General features: G+C 44.3%; 1 long non-coding RNA gene across 1 annotated transcript; it reads left to right on the top strand.

The window, feature by feature from the left end:
• The first annotated feature begins 5,237 nt into the window (after positions 1 to 5,237).
• LOC137856129 (uncharacterized) lies at positions 5,238 to 8,594 on the top strand. The gene is made up of 2 exons (XR_011096214.1): positions 5,238 to 5,583; positions 6,923 to 8,594. It is a non-coding gene; the product is annotated as an uncharacterized lncRNA (long non-coding RNA).
• Positions 8,595 to 16,588: the final 7,994 nt, after the last annotated feature.

Genomic DNA, 16,588 nt, shown 5'->3' with positions numbered 1-16,588 from the left:
ATACCATTCTCTGTGTTCTTTGAAAATTATTAAAAATGACAGGAAGGGATCTGGTAGCCTCTCCTATTTGTCTTGAGGTTTTCCCAATTAGAGAATGCAGGCACTGTAAAAACTTCAGCTGTATCTGCTTAGCGAAAAGAAGTTTGTGCCCAAAAGCTGTTCAGCAGTCGAGCACAAAAAGTAGAGGGACAATGGAAATATGGAAAATCATCACAGGAAGATGAGCAGAAAATACAGCTTTATTTTTCAACTTGTACCTAGGACAGGACTGATGCTGCAGTTGATGATGTGTCTCAGCAATGCTAATAAAATTGGGTATTAGCAGGGACTTCTCAGTGGAGCAGCCAGAAAAAGTTGATCTCCGTTGTAGCTAGTATCCTTTCCTCCATTTCAAATAGCTGTGTTTAAGCAATTTCTTTTAATACTGTTAAAATATAGGCGGTTTTATTTTTCATTCTGCCTTCATAGGAATGGAACAGAACTGAAAAACACAAAAATCAGCTTTTCAGCAGAATGAAGTATTTTGCGATGTATTTGTTTTATGTAGTCAATACTCCTTGCAGAAGTGTCTAGAAGCTGGCTGAATGAGTAAGAGGAACAATGACTGATCTGTTGATCACCTTAGAAAAGTGCATTATAGTGGGTCATTTTCTTCTTTATATCACCTCCCGGCTTCCTCTTTCATCAGAGCATTTTACTGATAAGAAAAGGTTTATGGTATGCTGGGTTAGCAGAGTGCCAGGTTTGGAGGCGTCAGGGCTGAAGGCTACCGAGGTACCCTCATCTCCCTCCTTCTGCGAGAGGAAAACCCTGGATCCATGCTGCAGGGAAGGGAGGCACAGCACCACGGTCCCAGAGGAATGGCAGATGGCTGGGCAGATCTCAGATATCTTTGGCAACGGGGGGTCGATCATTCTCATGCTCGGAATGATGGAAAAAGTCACCCTTCATGAGAAAAACATGAAGCAACCCGGCTTTCCCTCAGCAAGGAGCCGAGCACGGATAGAGGGCTCTCAGCCACACATCTAGTATTACTATTGAGCCCAGAAGGCCCTGCTTACTAAGCGATTTCCCCTTCAGGGAGAAAGAAAAAGGCAGACGCAAATGAATAAATAAGCTCTCTGCTGCCTACAAATCTGAGGCTGCGAGCCATGGGCCTCAGAAAGGACTTTTGCTCTCAGTTTGATTGTATTACAGTGGTAGATATACACCATAAATAAAATTAACTAAAATATTCATTTGCTTGATAACTAAAACAAATTTCCCTACCCATCAATAAGCTCCTTGAAGTATGACTAAACGTGGCCTGATGTCAGGTGAGTCACAGAAATGATAAAATAATGCTGTTTATCTTTGTGTGTCAGCTGTTGTGCCGTGTGAAAGTCATTCTATGGCACAGAGCTTATAAAGTTCAGGGAGACTGTGCCGCCGCAGTAAGAAGCTATTCCAGGCTTTACTTTTCCATTTAAAAGTCAAAAAGAAGGGGGGAAAAAAAAGCCATGATGTACAATTTTGATGTTTGCCCGTGTATGAATGTCTGCTCTGAGCAAACGTTTTGTTGCACAGGGATTGGTAACCCACCTGGATCGGTGCCCTACATTGCCCTCCTGATCTCTGACCACACGGCAACCATAAACCAGATTGGCAGAGCGATGAGTCAATGCTCTTTCATGCTGACAGTAAGGACAAGATGGTTTGGCAAACTGCCTCGGTTGCTGTTTGCAACAAGGAGAGTATTTTAGCAACAAGCCTGGTCACCTCAAAGCAGAACTCTTCAGGTCGAGGTCCCAGCCCAAAGCCAGATTCAGGCTTGGGAGAGTCATGTGAGTCTCTTGTCAGTGCTTTGACTTGATTTAGGTCATCCTCGAATAAAAACTGCATGGTTTTATCTCTACCATTCTCTACCATTCCTCCAGATTGCAGCCCATAGCCCCTTGCAGATAGGCAAAGCAATGAATGCTTTAAAACGATCGGTCCCAAGAGTACCTGCTCCAAAAGACAGTGCTGTGCTTTCTCCATAACACACGATGCAGTTTTATATTATAACTGATGCCTCTGAGCAAGTGGTCTTAAAGGAAACCAGCACTGCTGTCTGGGCTGGGGTGTTACTGCCTTTCCCACCAGATTTTTTCTACTTTGTAACCGTGGCAGTGGGCTCAGAATAGAAGCAGCGTTTTTTCCAAGAAATGTGTTGTCCTCGAGTAGGAGGGCTTTCCAGTCACCGAGCTGTGGCTCACTGCAGGTAAAGGGAAACAGGACAGCATCTGGAGGCTTCTGGATGGTAAGGTCAAAGCCTTTTGCCATGAATTTTTACATACAGGCAGTGCATCTTGCAAAGCAGACATTTATAGACATTTTCTTGAGCTGCAGGAAGAAAAAAAATGGACATGGAAATGCCAAATAAACAGCACATCCAAGAGCAGCAATGGGGCAACCTCTAGGCAGATGGTTATTTGCATTGAGGAAGCTTTTGCAGGGGGTTTCCCTGTAGGTCCAGGGTCAGAACATGGTTCAAGTGAAGCAGAACTTACTCTGTTGAATTCAGAATGAGTAATACCAGGGATCACGTGCTGGGGAGGGGGGAAGCCTTCAGAAACTCTTGTATTACTTGTGTAACTTTGAAAAGAGTTTTAACAAAGCAAATAGTAGTTTGTACACTGAGGAAGAAAATGTAACTGGTGGTAATGTAATGGGTGGGCTATGGAATGAGATACAAACACAGAGGAAGAAATTTAGGGTGGATTTTCGAAAGTATCAGCTGTGAATTCCCAGCCTCAGGGTGAGTCATTTAGAGCAGATGCAAAGTTTCAAGGAAACATTTCTAGTGAAGTGACTAAAGCTTTGGAGGAGGCCCAGGCGCAACATGTTTGTAGGCATCCCATGGGTCAGATGAAAGAAGCTGTTTGTTGGGGGGATCCCAGCCCAGATGGTGCTTGCAGATGAGGTGGAGACAAAGGCCACAGGAGGGGGACTTGCCCAAATGGAGGGAAGCTTCGTCCAGGAAACCAGGGGCTGCGGAGATGTCAACACACAACCAGCAACGACTGGAAGAACACATGTGATGAGCTGTCCAGGCACCTGCTGTGCTCTGCAGAGGTCAATAGCTGAAAAGGCAGAGTGCTGTTGGGCTGTGATTTGGTGAAAATTTGATCCACGGAAAATACTCACGAGCCAAAGGGGAAGAAAACATACTGCCAGAATAACATGGAACTATCAATGATTGCCTGATGCAGGCACAAACACAAATTCATCTTCCATTAAATCTGGAAATTCAGATTCATCTTCCATTAAACCTATGGAAACTCAGTGGGTTATGTTGTGTGATCAGTTTTTCTACTGCTACCATAGTGGGAGTCACCTTCGTGTAAGGGCCCCGATGGGATTGCGGGGTACCTGACAGATTAAATGGGCTCTGGAACAGTGTTGAAGCCCCCCACTGAAAGCTGGAAGGAAAAGATATGGCTCCAGGGAGTTCTCCAGGCTTCAGGTGTTTCTTGAATAAGTAGGGAGTAGCAAAGATGAATTTCTCCCCATGATACCTCTAAACTAGGTCATTGTGCAATGCTGCTCCTAAGCGAACCTGTTGGAGGATTTGAAACTACAGCTGTGCAGTCAGGTTTTCTCCTAGTCAGTACGCTGCCTCACACAGCATCAGAACTGGGACTCTAAGTGAGAACAAAACAAAACAAAACAAAACATAATTGACATACCAGACTATAATGACAATAGCCAAATGTTTCACAGCGTGTCATCGAAAAGAAAAGTGAAACATCGCACTTGGTATACAGTTGAGGGAAGCATTCATAGAAGACAAAGAACAGAGGCTAAAGCTCTAATACAAACCATTTTCATTAAATTTGCAAGGATTTGAGCAGCACAGACAGGTATATCATAAGGTGATACAACACAATATGCCCTTATGTTTTTTTCTTGTCATAGTGCCTAACTGTGAGGGATTAGATTGGGTGATGGAAAGTGGCCTGACCACATCTGCATCATCCTGAACTACCCATAGTGCAACTATTAAGGAAAAATAAAATAAATCAATGACTTTCCCAAATGAGTCAAAGCTTTGCAATAACTACAAGAAATGTAATTCCAAATAGTGGCCCACTTTCCTGCAGTCAAGAGCAAAGCGTCTTATTGGTTTTGATCTGGAGTCTGGGTCATCCAATTACGGTGACATTGACAAATTAAGGCAGAGCACAAAACCACCGCAAATTCTACAGAGCACCTTTCATATTCATGCATATGCCAAGGATATTTCAGCGGATGATAAATTATCTAGCTCAAGATATGAAAACCGAAGATACCCAAGAAAACCCACAGGAAGAAGATCCAGCCCAAGCCAAAGGAACTCTGCAGCTTTTTTAGAAGATTGGTTTAGAAGGTTTAGATCACGGGGGTATCATTGGCTTCCACATCGAAGCTCTCAAGACACAAATTGCATGTAATGGATGAGTCTGGTCAGCAGAACAAATATTTTATCTCACCAATAGAGAGACCTCGAATAAAGAATTTGGGGTATCCCCAGACTTGAGCAGGCAGCCCCACGCTGAAGCCTGTGAGGACCAGTGGGCTTCCTGGAACCACGGAGATCACAGCGATGCCCAAACTGCTAGTGCTTTCCAATCCCTGCTGAAGAAAATAGGGGAAAAGTTGTACCAGGAGTGCAGAGAGCACCTGGAGCTGTATGGTTATCGGAGTGTGAAATTGCTGCGTTTATATTTTATTATGCTTTTTATGCTTGATGGATGAGGAGAGGCAAAAGGAAGCTGGGCCAGAGCTTTCATTCAGTGTCCCTGTAAATCTTAGGCTTCTACGTGAGAATGATAAAACAACCTGGTAGAAGAAACCTTTACATAGATAAAACTGTGCCTATCATACAGTTTTCAGTGCTAAAAGTATTCCCAAGATACTTGCTTTATTCTACATCCAATCCCAGCTGTCTGAGAGGAGCAACAACAGGAGTTTCACAGTACCCCACCCAGGCTCTCTCTTCGAGAAGAGCAGTCCTGTAAACTATAGGGTGTGCAAGGATTATATTTTACGATCATCCAACTACACAGATTTAAAAAAAAAAAAAAAAAAAAAAAAAAAGCTCAGGCTATTAATTGACATGCTTGCATGAATAAAAACCAACCACCTGGGGGATAAGTAAGGCCTTATCCGTCACCACCTGTTCACACGGTGGAAAGCACAGCTGGTCTCCAGCCCTGTAGCTGCCTGGCTGAACAGGGCTCAGGAGCACTGAGTAGCTACTGCTGCCTAGGAGGAAGGGAGTGCCTGGCATTAGTCACCAAAACCTAGGTCTGAATCAGTTCGTGGAGTCCTGATTCAGCAAATTAAACACTGCTGTGAACACAGACGGGCCCTCAGCACGCTGTACTGGAGCAGAAGGCTGCTGGGAAGCCTCAGGTGATGGCAGAGACGTGGCTCTGGAGCCCCTGCACGATGATGCAGACCCAGCAGGACATGGTCTGGGTCTCCATGGGCTTGGATCCAGGCGTGGGACTGTGGTGCACAGGATGGATCCTGTCTCCTGGGGGAGCCATGGCCATGAGAGGCGTAGGAGGTGTCCTGGTGAGCACGTGGCCACGCTCAGAGTTTGCTTTTCCCCATCTATTTTTGCTCACCCGTAGCAGGCGATGTAGAAGCTTACACTTAGGCACACGGTGCCGGAGGACGACTGCCCACAATTACGCAAAGCAAATGTGCGCTTGGGGAATGCCACATCAGCAGTCCTCCTAGGGTGCATGGGGAATTAGAGCCAGCCCGGTATGATGTTTACATAAAAGGATTTGATGTGTGCTTCATAGGGTGATTCACGGGGCTCTGCCCTGCTGGAATAGCTACAAGTCAATTCCTGTGCCTTTATACCTGTACTGGTGTTCTGCTCTCCACAGCAACTGCACCAGTGACAGTAATATTGCAGCAGGCATCTTGGTCCAATTTTAACACAGATATTTTTTCCTTTATGTTTTCATTTTCAAAATATTTTTCTAACCATAGTTTTTGAGCTTAAAAACTTGGTTTTCCACTGCAAACCCGCTTTCTTTATATAGATGAAAACCAGAACACTAACATTTAGGAAGATGAAGTTGCCAGCACTGTTTAAACACCCTCCTTAAAATACATAGTTTTGCAAAAACGACACTGGTGCCTATGTATTTTGAAGAGCTAAAAATGACACTGTTTTCAAAGATATGAAGCATGAAAAGAAATGACAAGCTAAACTATGAATAATTCAGTTTTCACTCGTGCTCCAGAAGCTTACTACAGCTTTCTATAGAGGTAGCCACTAGGGTACCAACACGTTTATTTATCAATGATCCAGTGTAGTAACAAGTTTGAGAACTTCATGTAATTTCACTGTAGCACCACTTTTTATTTATTAGGCACATCATTTTTTAAAAAGTATGCTTTCTCATCTATTTATAAAAGTATAGGTCTTCTATATAAACAACATGGTTCAAGGCCATGGTGTTCCCTCTCCCTGCCTTTCTGTGCTTTCTGTGAGTGTAACCATTTAGCATCTCTGTTTCTTGGCTCTGAATGGATCACAAGTTACAAACCACACAAGAATCTACTGAAGCTTCACTTACTGATATTTTGAAGTGCTTTGCATTCTGCATATTTTAGGAGAAACATGCAGGTAAACCAGAAGGGATGATAAATAAACATTTTTGGGCGGGATCAGGAGGTTAGTACCTGCAAGTTCTGGATGAGACCAGAACCGGTAGGGCTCAGACTCCTGATTACGGCCCTGAACGATCTTTGTTCTCTATCTTGTATGGCTGGCACTGTGCAAACGCAAGGGAGCATTTCATGCAGCTTTATTGTCAAAATGCCATTTTATCACAGCAAGCATGTACTTTGGCTGCTAATTCGTTATCCTGGCTTGTTTGTTTCCTTCTTGTAGATTTATTTGTTTGTTTCATTTTAAGCGCGGCGTGGCTTTCTGAGTATTTCCAGCACCAGCAGACGTTGCTTGAGGGAGAAGCTGGACTTCCCAGATCCATCTGTCACTGTTTGCCTGGATGGTTCAGTTCTCTCAGGATGTTTCTTTTACTTCTGTTCCTACGAAAGCAGGCTGATGGCCTGCTGCATAATCCCTGGCCAGGAAGTCCCCTCGGTGGCTTTTCATCTTGTGCCTTTCTTCTGACACGCCCGGCCCTGGTGGCCTCCTCTTGGAAGAACTATCGATTTCCCTTGAAACACTCACGCAGCCGCGCTGTGTCAAAGTACAATACTGGTACAATACGAAGCAAAGGAATGTTGGCAATACAACGTCCTGCGTAAGCTATGATTGAGACACTAACAGGACCATTTACTACCCTGTCTTCTATGACAGCAGCCTAGATCAGAGGTTTTGTCTTCTGTTCCCCTGTGAAAACCTTATCTGGATGATGTTGAGTCATATCAGTTTACAAACTTGCTGTGGGACTCCCTCCTACGTGGGTTTTTCAAGAACTTGCAAGTGTGCTTTGTGCAACTCAGCCCACTAGGAGCATCTCTTCCCCGTTCACCACCTAAATCATTTCTGCACAAGCAAGTCTGGATTTTGTTGCTCATTGTTTGTTTTGGAGTCACAAGAAACCCATTCATCTTTGAAAAGCTTAATTTCATTTCAAAGTGACTTTAAATAAGTAATAGCTTAGAGCCGTTCTGTTTTTCATTTTTCCCCTCTTTGGCCTCAGTACATTCTCATTCTTACATTTTACTTGAACAATCCAAAAGAGATGAAATTATATACCAAGAATGTTGTTGTCACAAGAGCAGTTCAGAGGACTGACAATTTGCTCTTGCCCATGCACGACTGCTGCAGAAGCCACTGTGATAGCTGACAACTGTAATGAGCCAAAGAAAAATGTAAGTGAGGATAAAGTGCCTGTGCAGGGCATTACGTGCAGCTGCCTGTGGTCTGAGCTAGCTGGATGCAAGCCAGATTGGTCTGGATATTAGGTAGCTGCATTGACCAGAAAGCTAAGAGCTGTGTTGGTAAACCCTGCTCGGAGAGTGGTTATGGTAAATGCAAGCACAGTGTCACACCGCTGTGGTTTCAGTTTTCTTATCAGAGCTGGCCTGCATTCTGGTAGCTCAAAGCAAAAGAGTAGACAAGCAATGACCCACACTCATCCAGCTAGACATGACCCTACAGGTACGTATAGGATCTTTTAATACTGCCTTTTTGTGGTTCTCCTTTCTCCCTCCCCATTCTTTCTGTTAAAAGCAATTGCACCTCCATGCTGATGCGTGCCCAGGCACCTATAGTTTGGACAGACAAGGCTGACAGCTCTTCTTCTGCTGGTGGGATGTGGATGAAGAGCAGCTGGTTCTTATGCAAAACAATTCATTCTTCAAGAAAATCAACTACTTATTCAGGAGCTTCAGGACAAGCTTCCCTGTCCCTGTAATCCACTGCAGCTCCTCATCCAAGTGAGCGCTTTTGAATCTTTCTGTACTCCCGTGTGCAGCAAAAGACTGGGATGTTTCACACTCAACCACCTCTCAGCTTATGCACGTCTGGGATTTAAGAGATACAATTTTGCAGGACAGAAGCACACATTAACCCAGTTAGGATGAGCCAGTTCCCAAAGCACCTGCTACAACCTGCTCATAGACAGCTCACGCTGTAAATGCAGCCTCTTGCAGGAGCTGCGTTACTCCTGTCCAGCCCAGCTGGTGCCACTGCTCTTTTGTCTGCACTGGCAGACCTGGTATCTCCTCTGAAGGGTGAAGGGGAGGAGATGACACTCGTGAGCTCCCTCCCTCAGCTCTGCAGACCCCTCTCTTTCCCCCAGAGCCTACAGCACAAAAAGGACAGCACAGCATATTTTAAAATAATATGGGGAGGTGACAAATAAGGCAAAGCTAGCCTCAAATGATGTCACTACTGCAGTCTACAGACCTTGGGGCTAACTCTTGTCCATAAATATTGCCATGCTGCTCCTTGGGAGCCTTTATTCCCCAGCATGGGAGAGGATGAGCTTGGAGACGTGTTACAGTGATGTCCATCAGTCCATAGCAATAAAATACCAGGGAAAGTCTGTTCAAAGCTACAAAGCTGCATCATGAGAGCCTACCCCAGATTTTGTTCTTTCTCTCTCTCTCTCTCTTCTTTTTTTTTTTTTTTCTATTTTAACTTGCAGAACTGAAAGAGATTTTTACCCACAGCAGCAAAGGGGAAGTCAGCCAACAGTGAAGAACCATCATTTATACAATCCAACCCAGAAAGAGAAATGAAAGAGACAGCAGAAGACCAAAAAAGAAGAAGTGCACACCCAAAGTGTATACCCATAATGCCACTTTGAATTATAACAGGCTACCTGAAAGGACAGGAAAATCCAGACATCCTCCTACTCAGTCTTCATATCATGTAGCATATGACGCAGCTTAGATGGAGAAAATATCTAGAGCCGTCTGAAGGGCAAAGAGGAGGTAATCATCAAACTCTTCGAGCTTGTCCAGAAGAGAGATTTTAAAAAGCTGAGAAGAGACGTCACAAGCACAGAAGGCAGAAACAAACAGACAGACCTGCTTTTGAGTTTTAAGGTCATTTAATCAAATCCTACCATCACAATTTCATCCTGCCTCATCCTGCAAGTTCATCTCCATGCACAGATGTCTCTGACTTTTGTCTCCTTCTCTGAGGATGAGGGGCCCAGACGGTAACCAGAATCCATAGGTGACACTGCCCCTGATGTATGCCCTCTCTGCACGCTTCATGTATTGCTTTGTTCACCTGATGAACTGAAATCAACAGCATCTAACAAAAACGTCCTGCTAGGGACATCTGATAGGGATATCTGGGCTCTATGTGCATTGGCAGCTAGTCTGGGACTGAATAAACCCAGCCCACGAACTTCAGATGGAGGTGTCTTTAGCTGGGCTTCTGAACCTGCATGGAGACAACTGGATCAATGATCAAGCACATTGATCGTTTTCAATTTCCCATTAAAATCACTTGTACTTGCCAAGTCTGAGTAGCTAACTGATATCTTTGCACCCAGGCACAGATATCCTTCAGTAGAGGATACCTGGATGTTCTCACCAGTAAAACACACATGTAGCTGAGCATATCACCATTTTGGTGGAATCCCATTTAACTCAAGGAAAAAAAAAAACAAAACAAACAAACAAAAAAAACAGGTTTATAATGAAGTTTCAACACTCAGAAAAGCATTAGGAATTTAAGAATGTCATCTATGTATCTTTGGGCTGAACAGGGTATTTGCTTGGTCACACTCAGATCAGGACTATTCCTTTTCTATTTCTTCCTCTTTGCTCTCTCCTTCTTTTGCATCAATAGACTGCTTCTGCATGCAAGAGTGGTTTTGCACTCAATACCTCCTCTTTCAGCAGAAAATTTAACAGAATTGAGCACATGTAGCACCCATCTAGGATGATTCTGTGGGTACCACACTATGATAACACGTCAGCAACCCTCAATTTCTTCTCTGCAGGTCAGCAAAGAACCAGGCCAGTCTTGAGAGGAGTTGCGTGCTACAAAGGTCCAGCCTTGCTGTATTGGTGGAGTGTATGGGAGGAATAAATATCACATACCTTGCTGTGACAACATAACACCTATCAGCTATGCCACCAGAAAAGAAAATTTGCCAGGTTGCCAAGCGTTGTGGAGGCAATACAGTGTGCTGGCAGCCCAAGTGGGCTGTGTCACTGCACCCTTGGGGACTGAAATTGGAAAACTGGGAGCATACCAGTAAGATATCCAACAAAGACATGGTCAAATGGGAACAGTTCCCTTCACTGACACTACTCTCAAGCACAGAACTAAACTGGTGTTGAAGTCTTCTGCTGTGTTGGACTTCATGGCAGGACCGAACCCTTTGTGCTGTATCTCCCAGGTTCACTATGTCCCCATAGCACACCACCACATGGGATGAGTAGGGCATGAGGACATTGACAACAAGTTAGGTCAAATATCAGTGATCCATGCAGTCGCTCAGCACTTTCAGCTCATGTCACTGTAGTACAGCTGTGCAACACCCACTTCTAGCCAGGCTCCTCTCAGTGTCTTCACCTTTTACATATCAAACTTATATGCCATGGGTCACCCCAGATCAGACCAACCAAGTCTCTCTGGTGCAGGCATCACAACATAAGAGATGGGCTGTGCTATGGCAATTGCATGACACAGATTCAGCACCAGGGAAACATAAAGCCATGGTCAAATGAACAAGGTTAATGCCCATTGCATGCAACAAAAAAATATGTGTAGAATCACAGAATCACAGAGTGGTTTGGTTTGGAAAGGGCCTTAAAGATCATCCAGTTCCACCCCTCCCTGCCATGGGCAGGGATGCCACTCACTAGACCAGGTTGCCCAAAGCCCCATCCAGCCTGGTGTTGAACACCTCCAGGGATGGGGCATCCACAGCTTCTCTGGGCAGCCTGTGCCAGCGCCTCACCACCCTCACAGTAAAGAATTTCTTTCTAATATCTAATTGTAATCTACCTTCTTTTAGCTTAAAGCCACTACCCCTTGTCCTATCAGTCCCTGACAAAGAGTCCCTCCCCATCTCTCCTGTAGGTCCCCTTTAGGTACTGGAAGGCCACTGTAAGGTCTCCCTGGAGCCTTTTCTTCTCCAAGCTGAACAACCCCAGCTTTGTCAGCCTGTCTTTATAGGAGAGGTGCTCCAGCCCTTTGATCATCCCTGTGGCTCTCCTCTGGACCCCCTCCAACAGGTCCATATCCTTATGCTGGGGCCCCCGGAGTTGAACGCAGGGCTCCATGTGGGGTTTCATGAGAGCAGAGCAGAGGAGGAGAATCACCTCCTTTGACCATGCTGGCCACGCTTCTTTTGATGCAGCCCAGGACTCAGTTGGCTTTCTGGGCTGCAAGCACACAATTGCCAGTTCATATTGAATTTTCATCCACCAGTACCCTCAAATCCATTTCCACAGGGCTGCCCTCTATCCACTCATCACTCAGCCAGTATTGGTGCTTGGGATTGCCCCAAATCAGGTGCAGGACCTTGCATTTGGCCTTGGTGAACGTCATGAAGTTCACACAGGCCCACCTCTCAAGCCTGTCGAGGTCTCTTCCTTCCCTCCAAAGTGTCATATCCACAGCAACAGTTCACATCACAGTTCACCATAGAGCTACCACAGCTACTACTATTGTCCTTAAAATACCGTCTAATTTACTTCGTTAAAGGAAACTGGTAGGCCCAAATCACACATTGCGGCGGTCTTTATCATGACAAAGCTGAAAGGAAGCTCTCACAGCACAAGCAGCTGTCATAAATACCAAGACCAACCAGAAGTTGTTCACCCCCTTCTTTGAGGAAGTCTTTTCTGGATCAATGCATTTAGTTCGTAAAATCTAAAATACTTAAAGAAAGAAAGGGTTTTTTTCTCTCAGTAGGTTCACAAAAATGATGTGATATTTTGGATTCTAAATTAGGTGCATGGTCATATGAATGATAAATTGAACAGAAAATTAAAATCAAACAAAGAATAAAAAAGAAGCAAGTTTACCACTGTTTATCTAGAGAATAAAGGAATGAAGAAAAAAGGAACAAGGGTTCACTGCAAATAAATCTTGTAGACAAACTTGAATATTAAAACTCCAGTATATCATATCTCCTCTGTTTTCTTCAAGGCACCAGTTTCGCAATGCCATAAATAAAATGCTGGAAACAAAGTCCTTCAATGACTTGCAGCTGCCATGGATAATGAAGCAGGAGGGAGCCCTGAGCCGCTCATCCTTGGTTGCAGGGTTTGCCTTTAGCTCACAGGTCCCGCTGAGTACCCAGAGCTGCAAAGTATCGGCAAGTAAAAGACAAGCCACAGATTCCCAGAGCAGTAAACCCAGCTGCGGGGTGCCTGGTACTAGCTCAAAAATATAGCCAAGTGATGCAAGATGCCGAAGTGATGCAAACTCATTCGGGCAGCTCAAGTTTATTGAAATGTTTCTGAAAGGACAACTTTTCCCTAGCAGACTCAGTGCTGGTATGTGCAGCGTTTCTGTGCAATCCATCATAACGCCAAGGCAAATGAGGCAATTTAAGGAACAGCAGCAAGAATTATCCGGAAGAGCTGTGCTATACAAAAAGGTTAAAAGAGCTAAATACATCTAGTATTAAATACATCTTAAAGCAGAGGTAGACGGAAGCATGTCTCCAGCTGGCAAATGCTTAAGTAATGTAAACCTTAAGGATGGGGAGAAAAAACTTGGGTTTATATATATGGGAACAAGTAGGAGTAAAGGAAAAGAGGGTGGGTAAAGACTGAATATCAGAAAGCCTTGTTGGCAATGAAGAGCCAGGGTTTGTGCAATTATTATTATTATTTTTTTTTTTTTTCTGAGGAAGTGGTAGGAATTCTTTGAGTTAAATCATTTTAAAATGAACTTGAAATATATTTCCAAATGATCTACCAGAAGTACGTCTCCACTGGCAGGAAATTGACTGGATGGTTCAACAGCTTCCTCTCTCCCCATTTCTTTCTTTTCTTGGCATATTTTAAACCATTTTCAACATCTGTTAAAAGAAGTGAAGGTAAACTGGGGTATATTGATGACAGAAATCTCCATGCCAGTTTAGGAGTTTACAATTCCTACTGAGAGTTACTGGCTCCCTGCTGCACCTGTGAAAGTGGTCCCATGAACAGTGCAACATCAACTGGATTTGATCAGTGTCTCACAGAAGAGGTAACCCTCTGAGGTGGTCCAAACATCCGTTTACAGTTTTAGGAGTCTGACAGACAACCTCTAATGAACACCTGCAGCTGACGAGGCTATGGCTTCTAACTAACTGCTCCACTACTCTCTGAGAAGCTTTTGCCTTCACTGCAAAGATGTCAGGATGGAAACTGCACGTTTGTATTTCAGCAGTTCTGGTTGTTCCTTGCCTAGAAAAAGAGTTTAAACTATCAGTGTAGGTAACTTCCATGACAGTTGGAAACTGACACTTGGGTATGCAGAGGAGAAATATTTTAAACTACCATAGGTCAGTAAATATTGCAGTCTTTAAGAACACAACTTTCCACTGAAGGTAGCCAACACTGAAGGTAGACTGACTGTACGTTCTTGTGTTCCATTGAACATTTTTTAACAATCGTGCTAACAAAGCTGAGAATAACTACAGAGTCATGACTGCCCATTTCAAAGTATTTCTGACGTTCTCCAGTAGAAGTGGGTGTTCCTTCATATGACTAATCAGTTGTTGAACTTCAGTGCCTCAGTACTCACAGAGTTTCTGTTCATCTGTGGAATTATATTTCCATAAGAACTATGTTCTATGTCCCATCATAATTTATTTCTTTTAGTAGAAGAACTGTGTATTTTTAAAAACCCTTCAATAGGCTCAAGTAATACTGCAATATCCAAATATTAATATTCATATGCCCTGCATGCATAAACCAAGCAGCTTGAAGAGCCTCAAACATGTATGAAATAATATAACCCAGATTAATTCAGAAATAAATTAACAGAATGCCTTTTGCTTTATCATTTACAGACATTGAACCATATTGTATTGTTTTTTCCTTCACAGAACTCTTGACTGAAAACAGTGGGAGTTCTGGACAAAGATGAAAGGGAGAATATGTACTGTGAGCTATTTGTTTTCTACACATCTAATAATATCCTTGGAGAAAGACATTCTGTGTACAGAACAATTAAAAACTGGATGTATTTTTATGCTGTAAGGTTTAAGATTCATACATACCATAATGGTAGGACTTGCAGTTGTTATCTCATTTTATTTCATAGCCTTTTTTTTTTTTTTTAATAACACAGCTGGCATTTCCATTTTTACTCTGAGGCAGATTTTGCCATCCTTACATCTTAGTTTCATTAGAGTTCCCATTCATTTTAGTTGTGGAATGCGCTACAGCATGAATTACAGTGAGAAAGCCTGGTTGCTCAGTTGTGCAACATCAGATTTAAAATAGAATAAACAGAAAAAAAGCTGACTTCTTTTCCCAGAAAAGTGATGTGTGTACAGTAGAAGACTAGTTAAGAAGGTAAAATCAAGATCACGCAACATCCACTGGGATAAAGAAGCAGCACTAACTGCTGTTTGTCTTTCCGAGTCCTTAATTTGTGCTCTTTGATGTACATACCTATTCCCCACAGATGTCAACATGTGGGCTTCTGCTCACAGCATTGATCTGACTTCATATTCACTGTGGTTTGGGTGGTTCTGAGAAACGTTAATGGGGACTCATGATCCCCAGTCACTCATTCACATACATGCTTTTTCAGTGCAGTGGTCAAAAAATTATGCAGCTTGAATATTTACATAGAGGCCTTTAATTTGATTTCTCATACAACATGTCTTCTGGAAATGGTCACTGTTGTTGCGGAAGCCTTCGACCCAGTGTTACTAATTTTCCATTTTCAAGAATAAACCTACTTGATGCTGTGGCCATAGTCCAAGAAAGCAATGATATACAGGATTTTGATGTCTCTTTGGGGTGTTCTTGACAATAAAGAACAGCGTATAGTATGATTGTGAAAGAGCCATAATAAATGTTACTCACTGTTTTTGTTTTTAGTCTGTGCATCAGTCAGTTCCTTTGAGACTCTGGATCTACTATGCTATCCAAATCCATTACGCTGCTGTGGCAGCTAAAACATGACCACATGTTCAAGAACTTCAGACCCTGTATGGGATGCTGACCTTGTACGGAAATGAATGACTGGAGAGCACTGGTGCATGCAGCATTTTACTCTAAAACCCTAAGGCAGTTCATCAATGAACACAGACCATTTGTACCACAGCCCTTTCCCTCTGACACTTCGTCCGAGATGGCTTTAGCAGCATCCCTGCCAACCTTGGAAAGCGGACACCTGGGGCTCCTTTCACCACTGGTGCAAAGCTCCCCAAACCACCTCATCTGACGGATGTGCAACCTGTACTTGTAATAAGGCACATGCCCTCCAACCGCACTTTCCATCCCATGTCTTGTGAAGGCAGAAAGGCCACACATTGCTAAAATGGCTGGAGGGGGACTTCTGCCTTTCCCCTACACATGGCTGGCATCACACCGAGCCTCACACCCTGCACGAGGTGTGCAACAGCCCCCTTGCTTAGGGTTTTAATGCTGATACCACGCTACTAGGAGGCTGTTTCCTTGCAGGGAGGGCCCGCAGTACCCTCCATCCCCGTAGGGCTGCCGACACGGGGGCAGGGGGGGTACACGAGGGGGCTCACAGGCGGCGGCCGCCATGCAGGGACGCCCTCAGCGGGCAGCCCCCTGCCTCCACACGGGCGCCCCGCCGCCGCCATCTTGAGAGCGGGCAGGAGAGCCGTCGACACGGTTGGGGGGGGGGGGGGAATAATGAGGGCGAGCCGTGAGGCTTCGAGGGGAGAATAATGAAGAGATGGCTTTTCGTGGAGAGTAGATATTAAAGGAAGTGTAAAGTCGTGTTAAGAGGGAAAATACGTGTGTATATGTGTATGAGAAGGGTCTTCTGTGGGCTTATGAGTAAGGAAAGGAGGCGCCTTGCCCTCACCCAAAATGGCGCCCGCTCCCTCCTCCCTCTCCCCGCCCCGTTCCCGTTCCCTCCCCCCCGCCCGTTCCCTCCCCGGTGCCCGCCCCCAGGCCCCGCCCC

The sequence above is a fragment of the Anas acuta genome, chromosome 1 (genome assembly GCF_963932015.1).
Source record: "Anas acuta chromosome 1, bAnaAcu1.1, whole genome shotgun sequence".
NCBI classification, from domain to species: domain Eukaryota; kingdom Metazoa; phylum Chordata; class Aves; order Anseriformes; family Anatidae; genus Anas; species Anas acuta.
The sequence above is the reverse complement of the archived record's forward strand: the minus strand, read 5'-3'. Positions and strand labels throughout refer to the sequence as shown.